Raw genomic sequence first — 13,873 nt, forward strand, 5'->3', positions numbered from 1 at the left:
AGCAGCAGGAATGTTTTTCAATTTTCTATTGTTGTGTAGAAAAAGAATTTCCCTATCTGTCTACAGAAACAGAACCTTCCTGCATGTTCCCTTGTTCTTCATTTTTAGTCCAAAAATCCTCTCTAGAAGGCCTCCTACATATCCCATCACTGCTGCTTCTACCTCTCCACCTGTGACTACCAACTTTGTTTTTTTGTGTTCCTTTTACTACTCTAACCTCATTCCACACCAGTGTGCCCTTTCCATAGTATAGGAAAATGGACAAAGATTTAAGCATTTAACAGAATGCTTCTGATCTTTTTCCACACTGAATTCAGCTCTCATTCCAGTGCATCCAGAGTTGGAGAATTATATACCATGGCCCCAAGTACCAGTTTTGAAACTTCTCATTAACCCCACCCATCAGCTCAGGCTCTGAAGCACATACCATCCATACCCATTACCACTGCAGTTCTGCACTGCTCTTCATCAGTGTCCTGACCCACCTGAAATCTGGCTCGTAGTCCTGTCTTCATGGAGTCTCCCATCTTGGTTTCATTGACTCCAGCATTCACACTACTGTGACCTTCCTTTCATCTGCCTTAAAAAATTCTGTCCTCTCAGCTCAGCTGATCTTTTACTCCATCTTAAATTACTCCACCCAGACCAGCTGGGTTAAACGCGCTTTTTGCTCCAGTGTCTTCCAAGATTGGAAATCCTGGTGTCTATCTCTGAATGACCCTCCAAGAGCATCCCTTTACCCAGTGCACTTTTCATTTAAAATGTTTTGAAATATACTCTCTCAGTTCCAAGCCCTCTCTGTTATTAATAGATTTAATTTTCTTGTAGCTTTATTTCTAAATCTAATAAAGTATTCTTTTTAATACATTATATTATTTACTAGTTACTGCATTCATAGAACATAAAGTATCATTTCCCAATTCAATACTAACATTTTCCTATATAACAAATACATTAGCTCTAAGAAATTCCACATCTTGGGGCACCTGGGTGGCTCAGTTATTAAGCGTCTGCCTTCGGCTCAGGTCATAGTCCTGGGGTCCTGGGGTCCTGGGGTCCTGGGATCAAGCCCCGCATCGGGCTCCCCACTCGGCGGGATGCCTGCTTCTCCCTCTCCCACTCCCCCTGCTTGTATTCCCTCTCTCACTGTGTCTCTCTCAAATAAATAAAATCTTTAAAAAAAAAAAAAAAATTCCGGGCGCCTGGGTGGCTCAGATGGTTAGGCGTCTGCCTTCGGCTCAGGTCATGATCTCAGGGTCCTGGGATCGAGTCCCGCATCGGGTTCCCTGCTCAGTGCAGAGCCTGCTTCTCCCTCTCCCTCTGCCACTCCCTCTGCTTGTGCTCTTCTGTCTCTCTGTCAAATAAATAAGTAAAATCTTAAAAAAAAAAAATTCCACATCCTGCCCAGTTCCAACAGTAAACAGGATCCACAGTTTTCTCTTCAATATTAGAAAATAACTGATCAATTTGCCATGTGGTGTAAATAAGAAATGAAAGATGAAAAGTCATCTTACATGTCTAAGAACACATTCACTATTCTTTCTTCTCCTCCCACCCCCATTGTTGCAACTTCTACCCAGGAGTTGAGGGGAATGGTGCTGATATACCAACCATTTAACTACACAGAGTCACAAACTAACAAGTACTAAATGCACTGACTTCTTTCTTTGTTCTTTTCTCTCTTTTTCCTGGGATTTTTCACCTCACTCATTTTAAACCCAAGGGAAGTGGGGGAGTTTGACCTTGATTTTACAAAACCAGGGCTTCTACTTTCAGTAGTGTGACAGCTTAGATACTGTGAATGGTACTCCTTAATAGAACAACTGATACACTGGATAAAATATTTGCAAATATCTTTTGAAATATCACTCATCCACATAAAAGAAAGGAATCTATAGATACCAAACAAAGAGAAAGCAGGAACGTCCGAGGCCAATGAGTACCAAGCTCACTCTCACCTAAAAGTTTTTGCCAAATCCCAGAGACTTTGAGGTCTGGCTTCGACAGGAGCCCAAGAAATGGGATGTAGGAGACTGTATTCACATGAGTGACTACAAAGGGCTATACCTTCAAGGATAACAGTGAATGAGAAATAAATCTTATTGCACAAACAGGGGTACAAAGAAATGTTTTCTTTTCTTTGGCACTAAGTAGAATGGAAGGAAAAAGAATCTTCCCTTGAGATGTAACCATAAGCTGGCTTCAGATGGGTTTGTGACTCAAAGTCACACTACCTCTTATTTTAAAAGAAAAAAATTCAAGGAGATAATTCAACTTGAAATGGTCTCAGTTGGTTCTGTTTTTCTGACCTTAAAATAAATCCTACCAAAAAAAATTTTTCAAAGAAAATAAGCAGCTCACAGTCGAAATTAAAAATACACAGAGAAATAAAAAAATTAAAAAAAAAAATACACAGAAACACAATACCATTAGAACAATGAGAAACGAGTAGAAAAATTTAAAAATACCAAATGTAGAATATAAACTATACTTATATAAAACTCCAGAATATAGGCAGGAACTACAACATAATAAAAAGACCAAGCAGGGTGCCTGAGTGGCTCATTCGATTAAGCGTCTGCCTTCAGCTCAGGTTGTGATCCCAGGGTCCTGGGATCGACTCCCACATTGGGCTCCCTGCTCTGAGGGGAGCCTGCTTCTCCCTCTGCCTCTGCCTCTCTCTCTCTGTCTCTCATGAATAAATAAAATCTTAAAAAAAAAAAGACCAAGCAGATATGAAAGAAAAAAAATAACTTCAAAAAATAAAAAACAATTAAAAATTCAGCGGGTGCATTAAACATCAAACAAAGCCAGAGAGAATTAATAAACTAGAATATAACTGAATAAGTGGCCCCAAGGACAGTTTACAGAGACAAGGAGATGGGCTATATGATGAAATAAAGGTCAAGAGAGACACAGAACATGATGATGGAAATGTCTAATATATGTCCGATTGAAGTATAAAAAGAAGGTAACAGAATGGAAAAGAGGTAATAAAGGTAATGACTGAGAATTTTTGAGACCTCAGATCTTGGAATCCCAGTGAATCCCAAGCATAATAAATAAAGATAGACACTTCAACACATCGTGGTGAAACTGCAGAACTACACAGAAAAACGTTTCATCTTAAAAACAGCTAGAAAATAAAAGTAATCACCCAAACATCTGTCAATTCAGCAGACTGCTGGCTTCTCACCAGCAGATAGGAAGCCAAAAGACAGCAGAAGAGTATCTTCCATGAGCTGAGACAAATAATTGTCAACCTAGAAAGTTTCTTCCAATAGTAAGGCAAAAAAAAAAAAAAAAAACTAAAGCAAAATAATTTTGGAGATAAAAATTGAGAGGATTTATCACCAATAGATCATTATTAAAAGAAATTACAACAGAGAAAGTCTAGGCAGAAGGAAAATTATCCCAGAAGGAAGGTCAGAGATGTGAAAAGAAATGTCAAGCAAAGATACCAAAGATAATAATGGGTAAACTAAGCAAAACTGTATTAAAAAAATACTTAATTTGTAAAAGGGATGTTAAAACTAAGTATTAGGCAAAAATAGCATGCTGTTGACAGTGAGAGGGAGACTGGACAAACTATTATAAGATCTTAGATTTGTTCAAGAGGAGAGGAAAAAAAATGTTAACTTTGTTAAGTAGGCAAATTAAAATACTTAGGGTACTGGGCACCTGGGTGGCTCAGTTGTTAAGTGTCTGCCTTCGGCTCCGGTCATGATCCCAGGGTCCTGGGATTGAGCCCTGCATGGGGCTCCCTGCTCTGCGGGAAGCCTGCTTCTCCCTCTCCCACTCCCCCTGCTTATGTTCCTGCTCTCGCTATCTCTCTGTCAAATAAATAAAATCTTTAAAAAAAAATAAAATACTTAGGGTAACTAGTGAAAGAAGAGACAAAGACCATATATTCTCCAACAAAAAGAGGGGAAAAAATAATCCAAAAGAAATTTAAAAAGGAAAGAAAGGGATGCCTGGGTGGCTCAGTTGGTTAAGCATCTGCCTTTGGCTCAGGTCATGCTCTCAGGGTCCTGGAATCAAGCCCACATTGGGCTCCTTGCTCAGCAGGAAGCCTGCTTCTCTCCCTGCTTGTGCTCACGTGCTCTCTCTCTCTAACAAATAGATAAAATCTTTAAAAAAAAAAAAAAGGAAAAGAAAAATAGGTGGAAAGCATATAATATCAGAAATCAATGTAAAAATATTAGTCATCAAAATGTAAATTTGCCAAGCACTCCAAAATTTTTCCATCACATTTTTTTATTTTATTTCATCTTATTAAAGATTTATTTATTTGAGAGAGAGTGCGTGCATATGCACATGTGAGTGGGGGAGGGGCAGAGGGAGAGAATCTGCAAGCCAACTCCTTGCTGAGTGCGGAGCCCGATGCAGGGACCCAACCTCATAACCCATGAGATCATGACCTGAACTGAAACCAAGAGCCAGGCGCTTAACTGACTAAGCCACCCACGTGCCCCCTCAATTGTATTTTTAAACACCAAGCAAAAATTGTTTAAAGACACATAAGAATTCAGAAAAATCAATGAACGGAGAAAAGGTATTTTAACAAAAAAAAATTACAGCTATGTTAATTACAAATTCAAAAGAAGTTACTATAGGGGCGCCTGGGTGGCTCAGTTGGTTAAGCCACTGCCTTCGGCTCAGGTCATGATCCCGGAGTCCCGGGATCGAGTCCCGCATCGGGCTCCCTGCTCAGCGGGGAGTCCGCTTCTCCCTCTGACCCTACCCCCTCTCATGTGCTCTCTCTCTCCTCTCATTCTCTCTCTCAAATAAATAAATAAAATCTTTAAAAAAAAAAAAGAAGTTACTATATAAATCAGGTTACTATATAATGATAAAAAGTCATTTCACTTTGAAGATAAAACAATTCTAAACTTGTACACATCTAATAACATCAAAATATACAAGCAAAAATTGAGAACTATGTAGAGAAACTGGAAAATCTACCATAGCATATAGCTCTAAATATTTAATAAATTGAGCAGACAAAACTCAGAATTGAATGGCATAATCATAAAATATAAACTTCAGGATATGTGAATAACACTTTACATAAGAGAACTGATATTCTTTCAGACATTTGGTACATGCAAAAACTGGATTCCTACTTGGCCATAAAGTTAGAGTCCAAAAATTAAAAAAAGGGAACAAAGACCATATATTCTGCAAAATGCAGTGAATCATTTAGAAACCCCCCCCCAAAAAAAAGATAACTTACAGAGTTAACTGATCCTTAGTGAGTAATGCCTCTTACCTATATAGATTTGCCTCCTTCAGAGTTTATGAAAGACTGCTAATTTCTTTACCATCTTCCAATATACTCACCATAAAAGAAATATATACCATATAGAGAAAAACATTAAAAATGCAGAAACTACTCCCTCTTGGAATATATATTATAGAAATTAGCACACAGCTAAGGAAGATAGAAAGTTGAAGCACAAATGAAGTGTTTTTAAAAGATAAATCTAGGGCGCCTGGGTGGCTCAGTTGGTTAAGGTCTTTGTTGACCTTCGGCTCGGGTCATGATCCTGGAGTCCCGGGATTGAGTCCCGCATCGGGCTCCCTGCTCAGCAGGGGGTCTGCTTCTCCCTCTGCCCTCTTCCCTCTTCCCTCTCGTGCTCTCTGTCTCTCATTCTCTCTCTCTCAAATAAAGAAATAAAATCTTAAAAAAAAAAAAGATAAATCTAAAATTTTACACATTTGGAAAATGTGAGACAGTCCTCAGAAGACAATTGGTAACTTCAACATATATATCTCGAACTTGCTAAATGGGTAAACGTGGGTAGCATTAACTTATTGTTTCTTATTTTACCACAGATGCATGGGAACTCCTGATGATGTGATACTAGTGCATAGGTCAGTATCTGGGAATTTCCAGTGTAGTACTCTTTTGAGGACTTTGGCAATGAATGGAGGAGAATGAGATTAGCAACGGGATTTAAGGGAGACTTTATTCTTAACATAGAGGAGATCTGAGTACTTTTAATGCTAATGTCAAGAAGTCAAGAGAGAAGAAGAGGTTAGAAATGCAAGAGAGAAGGCATAATTTATAGGATGGTATCCTGAAAAGGAAGTAGAAGTGAGAACCTATAAGACAAGTGAGGAGATTGGACTTAAGTAGGAGGGACAGACTCTCCATTGTGGCAGAAGTAGAAAGGTTAGGGATAGGTACGGATCTGTACGTAGATTTGGTGGCAGAGAATTGAGGTCGTTCCTTTCTGAAATTTCCTCCATGAAGAAGAAGATAAGGTAATCTAAGAGTAATGCAAGAAACAGTAGATGATCAAAGTTTTGGGAAGAGGGTTTTGAAAGAGTGTTAAGGGACAGATAAAGTGCATGAGAATCATAGATTTGCTACATAGTATTAAGGACCAAGATTTTTATAATGATAATTAATCAGTTGAGCAGAACTCAGCAGCGTAGGTGTGTGTGTACAGAAGATAGTTGTATTCCTCCAGGGTTGGGGTTTTACAGGACAGGTAATAAAAGAACAAAAAGCAAAAATCATCTCATATATTGGCAAGTGAGTAGTAAAATGATGGAACATGGAATCAAAGCTGGGGAGGGGAGGATGGCAAGAAAGCAGTGAGGCTGATGGATGGGAAGAAAGCATATAGGCTGATGAAAGCAAAGACCATTAAGGAATAGGGGTAACTGAATGAGCTAGGAGGTCAATCCAGGCTTTAGATACAGCTGTTTGTGTATAAGATAGGTGTCTTCCATTATAGTTCTTTTTTATAGAATATATCAGAATGATGGACTTACATATGGTTTTGCAATCTGGCCTGGGAATTTAGTGTAGTGGTTAGGTGTACTGAAATCAGAAAACCTAAGCATAGTTACTTACCCTAAGTCTCAGATTTCTCAACCATAGATGGGAATAATAACAGCACTTCCTTCATATTTGTATGGAAAATGCATATTGATTTCCAAACATCCAACTTAAAAACTTCTGGAAAAAATCCATTTGTAATTTGGTGATTCCTTATGTTATTTTAGACACCACTTGGCATATGATGTTAATGCAGTTCCTTTAGTTTATTCAACAAATATTTGTTATTGAGTGCTATTATGTGTTAGACACTGTTCTAGGTGCTGAGACTAAGCAGTTAAACAAAAGAAAATCCCTGCCCTTAGGAGACAGATGCTAAACAAAAAGAAAACAGGTATAACAGCAGGTGGGGATGATGTTTGGAGTCAGGTTAAGTGGGGAAAAAGGAGGATAAGGAATACCTGTAGAGTCTTACATATGGTGCTGTAGGAAGGCTCCCTAATAAAGGACTGTCTGAGCATCTGCATGAACCTCATTTCTCTCTGTGAAAGAACATTCTACACAGAGGGAGCAGTTAGTACTAAGTTTTTCAAGTGAAGCCTAATTGACATGTTGAAGTCTGTAAAGAAGACGAATGTGGCTAGAGCATCATGAAAAAAGGCAAAGCTGGAAGGGTATGAGATCAGAGAAGTGGCAAGTTAGCCAGATCCTAAGTGGCCTTGTAAGCCATGGTAAGAACACTGGCTTTCATTCTGAGTGAGATAGGAAGTCATTGGAGGATTTTGAGGAGAGGAGTGACATGATCTGATTTATGTGAAGATTTGATGATGGGGAAAAGCAGGGATACCAGTTACAAGACTATTACAATAATCCAGATGAGAGTAACCTGGACCAAGGCAGAAGTGGAACTGGTAAGAAATGATCAGATTCTCCATATATTTTGAAGGTAGAGCCAAAAGGATTTGCTGGTGTACTGGGTATATGGTAAGAAAGAGAAAAGTCAAAGGTAATTAACTATAAGATCTTTGGTCTAAGCAAACTAGAAAATGAAATTGCCATTTAGTGAGAGAGGGACCATGTGGATTGGGAAAGAGAAAATAGTTCATTTTTAGGCATGATAAGCTTAAGATGCCTATTACATATCCCAAGTAGATGATGTTGAGGAGACAAATAGATATGATTCTGAGTTCAGGGGACAGGTCTGAGCTGGTGACATGAATTTGAGGGTCATCAAACTAGAGAAGGCATTAATATGATATTGGATGAGAGCACACAGGAGTGAGCATAGGAAAAGAAGAAAAAACATCTGAAGACTGGGCCTGAGCCACCCCACATATAGAAATCAGTTGATGAGAAGAAACCAACAGAGAATCTTCAAGATGTGCCAGTGAGGAAGAATCAAAAGACAGTGGTACTTATAAGCAAAATGAAGTAAAATTTCCAATGTCTAAGATAGAAATGTAGAATTGGGTATTTGAGGTAAAATAGAGGCCAGGAACATTGCAAGAGAAGAAGTCAAGAAACCAGAGTACGAAGAGGATTGTTTTTTGTGGATATTGCAATCACCAAGAATATTGAGAATCACATTAGAAAAAGTGACAGTGAGCCAGGTGTGAAAAATCTCCAAGGGGTGAGGAGAACCAGGAGCCAGATAATCTGCAGTGTGATGGCACCAGCTTCCAATTCAACTCAGATAATTGTGAATATGCTGGATGTTGGTAATAATAGGTTGGCCATGTGAAAGTGTTGATGTCTGATTACTTTTTAACCTACAAAATTGGCGATTTCATACGGTTCAATCTAATAACAACATATATAAAATACGTCTGAATTGTGATTGGCTTCATAAGTTGATAGATATTTATGTCAGTACTCTTTTCTTTTTCAGTTGGAGACTCCCTGAGATCAGGAATTTGTATTTTACCACATGTGTTTCTTTCATAGCACTTAGGATTTACTTGGTAGTTTCAGTTGGTCATGTAGTACTTTTTATACATAGATTATTACTAGAATTGCTACTGCTGACTTCTGTTGTCATTTCGGGGTGATAAGCAGTCTCCTCACCTTCCGAGGTGAAAACAATTGAGAAACATAAACAGGCATTAGATGGGGATCAATATCAGCTTTACTGCTGAGTAAACTGGAATAGAGAAAACACTTAGACCTGAGGCCCATATGGGATCCCGAGTCTTTCTCCTCTGGAATGTATTCATGCAGTCAGTCCCTTGACAGATGCCAACTGCTTCCCAGGGGCACAGCCAGTTTCTAACATGGGGGGAGTGAACAGGGGAGGGTGAGGCTGGGCTGGGAGTAGCAGGCGCAAGTACTTACAAAAGGCTCCAGTCCTTGACTGCCTTCTCTCCACATCTCCCAGAGCCAGTCCTTCGTGATGCTTTCTTCAGAGTCTTCATAGCCATCGTGAGAACACAGTGTTTTTAAACTTTGTTGGACAAGGGCCAGGTTTGGAAGATATGGTCAAAGGCAGCAACTACTTCCCCTGTCACTCTTGTCACCCAGGGCTTGCTGCAGTGAGCTTATCACTGTGAGCAAGCAGATCTCAATGAGAGAGGCCAGGCCACATGTGTGCAGTGACCCTTCCAGCTATTTACCAATTAGGTAAGGCACTCCTTTCCTAGGAACTTGTGGATTGAAGGAATTCAAGAGAAAGGTGGGTGTTTTCTCCCTAGAACATCTGATGGTAGATGCAGGTTTTGTGAAGCCTGAAGCTTCCATAATTTGGATAGTCCTCTTTAAGGAAAAGAATATAAAATTGCAAGTGTGAAATTAGGTAGAAAGTTTGGAAGAGGCCTGAGCAAGTGAAGGCCTTGAAACTTAAGCATTATAGCTTTACAGTAAATCCTGTGCTCTTGAGAAGGTAGCGATACCTGTTTTAATATGGTATTAGACACAACTTGCAAGCAAACCATCTTGAACTAGCTTAAATAATAAAGACGAGTAGTGGCTCACATTAATGAAGAGTCCAGCTGTTGGGCAGGCTCCACCGTTGATCTAGCAGCTTAACAATGTCATAATGACCCAGTTTCTTTCCATCTCTCCTCTGTGCTGTCCACAGTATCTATTCCTCCTTAGGCAGGTCCCTTCAAGTTCACAGCATGAATGCCAGTAGCAATGAGGACTACTTGCTAACATTTTCCTGTTAGAAGATAAGGACAACTGCTTCAATCATAGAGCAAAACCTTGAACTTCAAAAAATGGCCTGTTGGATTCAGGAGTCTAAATGATTAAGGTTGGAGCCAAGCACTCTGGCAAGAAGGATAGGGCAACCTTAAGGTTAGGCCAACCAGGGCCCACGTCCAGAGGTAAGGATATGGATAGGGGTCATCCAAATCATTTGGCTGCTGCATACTGGAGGAGTGGAACTGAGGTTGGTGAAACATCTACAATATTAAACCAGAGGTGAGAGTATGGAATAATAATCTAAACGTACTGAAAGCTTTCAGGACACCCATCTGATTTACATTTTCCCTTCCATCATCATTTTTCTCCACCACGATACTGAAAGCCCTGGGAAGGCATGGCCATTTGTTCACTAGTTACCCAGCACCTAGCATAAGTGCTCAAATGTATTGTGAGAATACATGAATTTATCACAAACTTTTGAGAAACAACTGGCAGGAACATTAAATAGGTATCTATAAGGGCTTAGGTGAAAGGGACCTATATAAGAATATGAAATAACAAAAAAATTAGAGATTATTGGATTTGAGCTCAATTAAATAATTTTCAGGTCAGAATCACGTCTTACCAAAGAAAGTGGAAGTAGGACAAAAGGATTTTTTTAAAGTGGCTCTTCAAACTAACATGCCTGAGGTGTCAGAGATTCAGTAAGACATCAAAAATATTTCACAAAGAAACAGAGATAAGTGCAAAGTGAAGGATAATTAAGATAATTATTTTATTTTGACATTAAGAAAGGACAATTATATTCAATGTGAGCACTAAGTTTGTAGTTGTGTAAGAGAATGCCTTGAGCTGAATGTAATGATTTAACATGTTTTTCTATATACGAGTAAAACATAAAGTAAAATCCTTTATAGTGTGATAAAGTTACTGGAGGAAAAGTATTGTGTAACAATTTTGCATGACCTCTGATTTCCCATTTTTCATATCTTTTATTCTCTAGAGTCCTACTTGAAAAGATGGACAATAGTCTAAGTTTGGAATCTCAGATTATGTTTTAAAGTAAGCCCTTTTTAAAATTAAACAACTCACTGGTAAATGCTTCCAGTAAAAGGTTTATTTTTTGAACTGAAACATTATATTTCTTGAATTTTTGAATATTTAGTTTTATTAAAGCAAGCCATACCTGTTCTGAGTAATGTGGTGTTATGTGCAGTAGAGTTCATTTAGGGTGGGGTGGTTAGATTGCAATGATTTTAAATCAAGGCTCCACCTCAGAAACCTAGGAGATTTAAAAAGGTCCACAGCTTGCCAAGAACTTCAGCTATTCTGATAAACAGTTTGATTACTGGTGCTGAGTGTTGCATACTAAACAGGTTATCCAAGTCTTAAACTTGATGCTTGTTGTGAAGATAGTATTTGAATGACCCTTCCCACCTACATGGTTATTTGTACATTTAAATGTTATTTTCTGTGAATATGTCGGTATGCCACAAAGCATAGCAAAGTTTCCTATGATCACATGGTTCACCTTGACTTTCTGTACATTTCTAATACTTAAGAATGGAGTAGGAAGAATTATATATGTGTAAGAAAAAAATGCATAAAAGTATATTTTGGAAAAGTTTAATTAAAAAATTTAAATTTTTTAATTTGAAAATCAACAGTATGTAAAATGCCTTTGAAAGTTGAATGCAAAATTATGTGAAAATTGTGCCTAAGAATATTATGCCAAATGACATCATTTTTTTCTGCATAAAGAATGATTTTGCTAGACCACTTAATCACCAACAGACATCCTCTTACAGGGAAAAAAAAAATATGTTTGGTGACATGTTTAAAGTGCCCTCAGTAGTATTTAAAGTGAACGATCTTCAAACCAAATAGCTATTTATATACTAAAAGATGGGAATCCTCTACATGTGCACACTGATTTTAAGGTCCAAGATAATTCAATATATTCAAAGAATGAAGCCCTTTAAAATGGCTGGTAATGGCCTATGTAATCTGCCTTACTCCCCTTTCCACTGGGACTTCATCTACTTCTTTTCCCTCTCTTACTTCTGCTCTATCTACACTGACTTCCTTGCTATAGGCAAACATGCCAGGCATTCTCTTTTTTTAAACCTTTGTCCCAACTGCTCCCTCTGCCTGGAACACTTCCTGAGACATCCTCCAGGAGAACTCCCTCACCTCCTTCAAATCTCTGCTCAGACTTCATTTTCTCAGTAATGCCAATCCTGTCCATCTTATCTAACATTGTGACTCTCCCCACTCTTGATCCCCTTTACACTGCTTTTTTTTCCTACAACATTTCTCACCTTGTATCATTCTATATAAATTTTCTTATGTATTGTGTTTATTGGCCATTTCTCATCTAGAATGTAAGCCTCATGAGAGAAGGACTTTTTTTGTTGCCTGCTTAACCCCAGTCAGTGAAGAAATGCATGGTACATTGTAGGCTGACAGTAAGTATTTCTTGAATTAATGAACATTTCTGTGGTCTGCTTGCTTCCTGTTGAATCAAGAATCACTTTAATCATGTGAGATGTTTCAAAGTCAAATTTCCTCAAAGAGAGGGTGAAAATGAGCAAAGAAAATCCCATTTAAAATGGCGTTAGGAAGCCCTGAAGAGGTACTTCTCACACACTACCACTTACCACCTTTTACGGACTCCAATAGGGAAAAGCTTTACCTGTACCTTCCACAATAGGAAGTAGCTTACTTTACTACCCCAGTAATAGAAAGGAAGATTTCCTACTGTCCCAGCAACAACTCAGCCAATAAGAAGTCACCACAAGGGAACTCCTGCTCTCCTCCAGTGGACTCCAGATCCAAACAGCTTCCAACTCCCTCCTTTCCTCTATAAAAACAAGCCCCTCTTTTTTTGTTCTCCCAACTTGCCTATGGTTTGGCACAGTTTGAATGTCCCAAATTGCAATTACTCTGCTATTCTAAACAAACTTATTTTGCTGGCAAATTAACTGGCTATCTTAAGGTTGACAAGAAGATTGTTACCTAGCCCCCAATAAAATTTTCATTTCCCAATCTCCAGCAAAAAGATTGATTTTTATAAGGAAGTAATAGAAATGGGTAAAATTATAATTTCAAACACACAAGAAAAAAGAAATAAATGAAGATTTTGGTGATAGTATGCTAAGTTTCATTAAGCATTAAAACTGCTGGTTCGGATGTCCTAGAGAGTCAACCAGAAACTACAATCTGGACGGAGGGGTTTCCTGTTGGACTTTTAAGTAACATCCAACAGGGCGATCCTGTCCATGGAAGGCATGAATGGCAAGCAATTAAATCTATTTGTCTTGCAGGTGCAAGCTAAACAACACTGAATACATACCCTCCTCCAGGTTTAGCTCAGTTCTGCCAACCTAAAGGTTCATGGGTTAGATGAAAACACACAGCTGCTCCATGGCTGAATACATCAGTGAAGGAAAGTTTGCAGTTCTACCTGGTCATTCCACCTGTATCTAAGTCCAAGTAACTGAAACCCAAATTCTGTGACTTGTCAGCTCTGCGGTGAAAGCCTAAATGGGTAATTCGGGGCTCAGAATGTCCCTGGGGATTAGATTCCCGCCAACCCCCTCGCTGCCCCCAACACCGGAGCCCCTCCAGTGGCTCCATGGTCTGGACGAACAAGCTCACTCACTTTAGGCCTGCTCTCCTCAGAGGACAAAGATGGATCGGGGTCGCGTGCTATGCCGCCGTGTTTCGAGACTCTTGTGAGCTGGGTCTGTTTCGTGGACATCTGACACGGGGTAGCCTGAGTGCACACCTGCCCTGGGCCGTTTGGGGACGTTGCACAGGCGGCACCCGGCCCAGAGTGGAGCGGGACCTCCCGCCCCCGTGTTGCCCGCGGCCGCCAGCGGAGGAGGTTCTGCGGTGGGCGCGGACGTCCACGGGGCACGACCCCGAGAAAAGTTC

At 39.4% G+C, this 13,873-nt stretch overlaps 1 protein-coding gene and 1 long non-coding RNA gene across 2 annotated transcripts in view; one reads left to right on the plus strand and one right to left on the minus strand.

Annotated features, from left to right (window-relative positions):
- The window catches only part of LOC110584182, a 27,935-nt gene extending 14,249 nt beyond the window's left edge, over nucleotides 1–13,686 (minus strand). The window contains exons 1-2 of the long non-coding RNA XR_002480559.1: nucleotides 13,599–13,686; nucleotides 9,761–9,947 (exon numbers count right to left, since the gene is read on the minus strand). This is a non-coding gene — a long non-coding RNA (uncharacterized LOC110584182). The remainder of the gene's footprint in view (nucleotides 1–9,760; nucleotides 9,948–13,598) is intronic.
- The window catches only part of ASAH1 (N-acylsphingosine amidohydrolase 1), a 66,193-nt gene that overhangs the window by 3,295 nt on the left and 49,025 nt on the right, over nucleotides 1–13,873 (plus strand). The window lies entirely within an intron of this gene.

The sequence above is a fragment of the Neomonachus schauinslandi genome, chromosome 2 (genome assembly GCF_002201575.2).
Source record: "Neomonachus schauinslandi chromosome 2, ASM220157v2, whole genome shotgun sequence".
Taxonomy (NCBI): domain Eukaryota; kingdom Metazoa; phylum Chordata; class Mammalia; order Carnivora; family Phocidae; genus Neomonachus; species Neomonachus schauinslandi.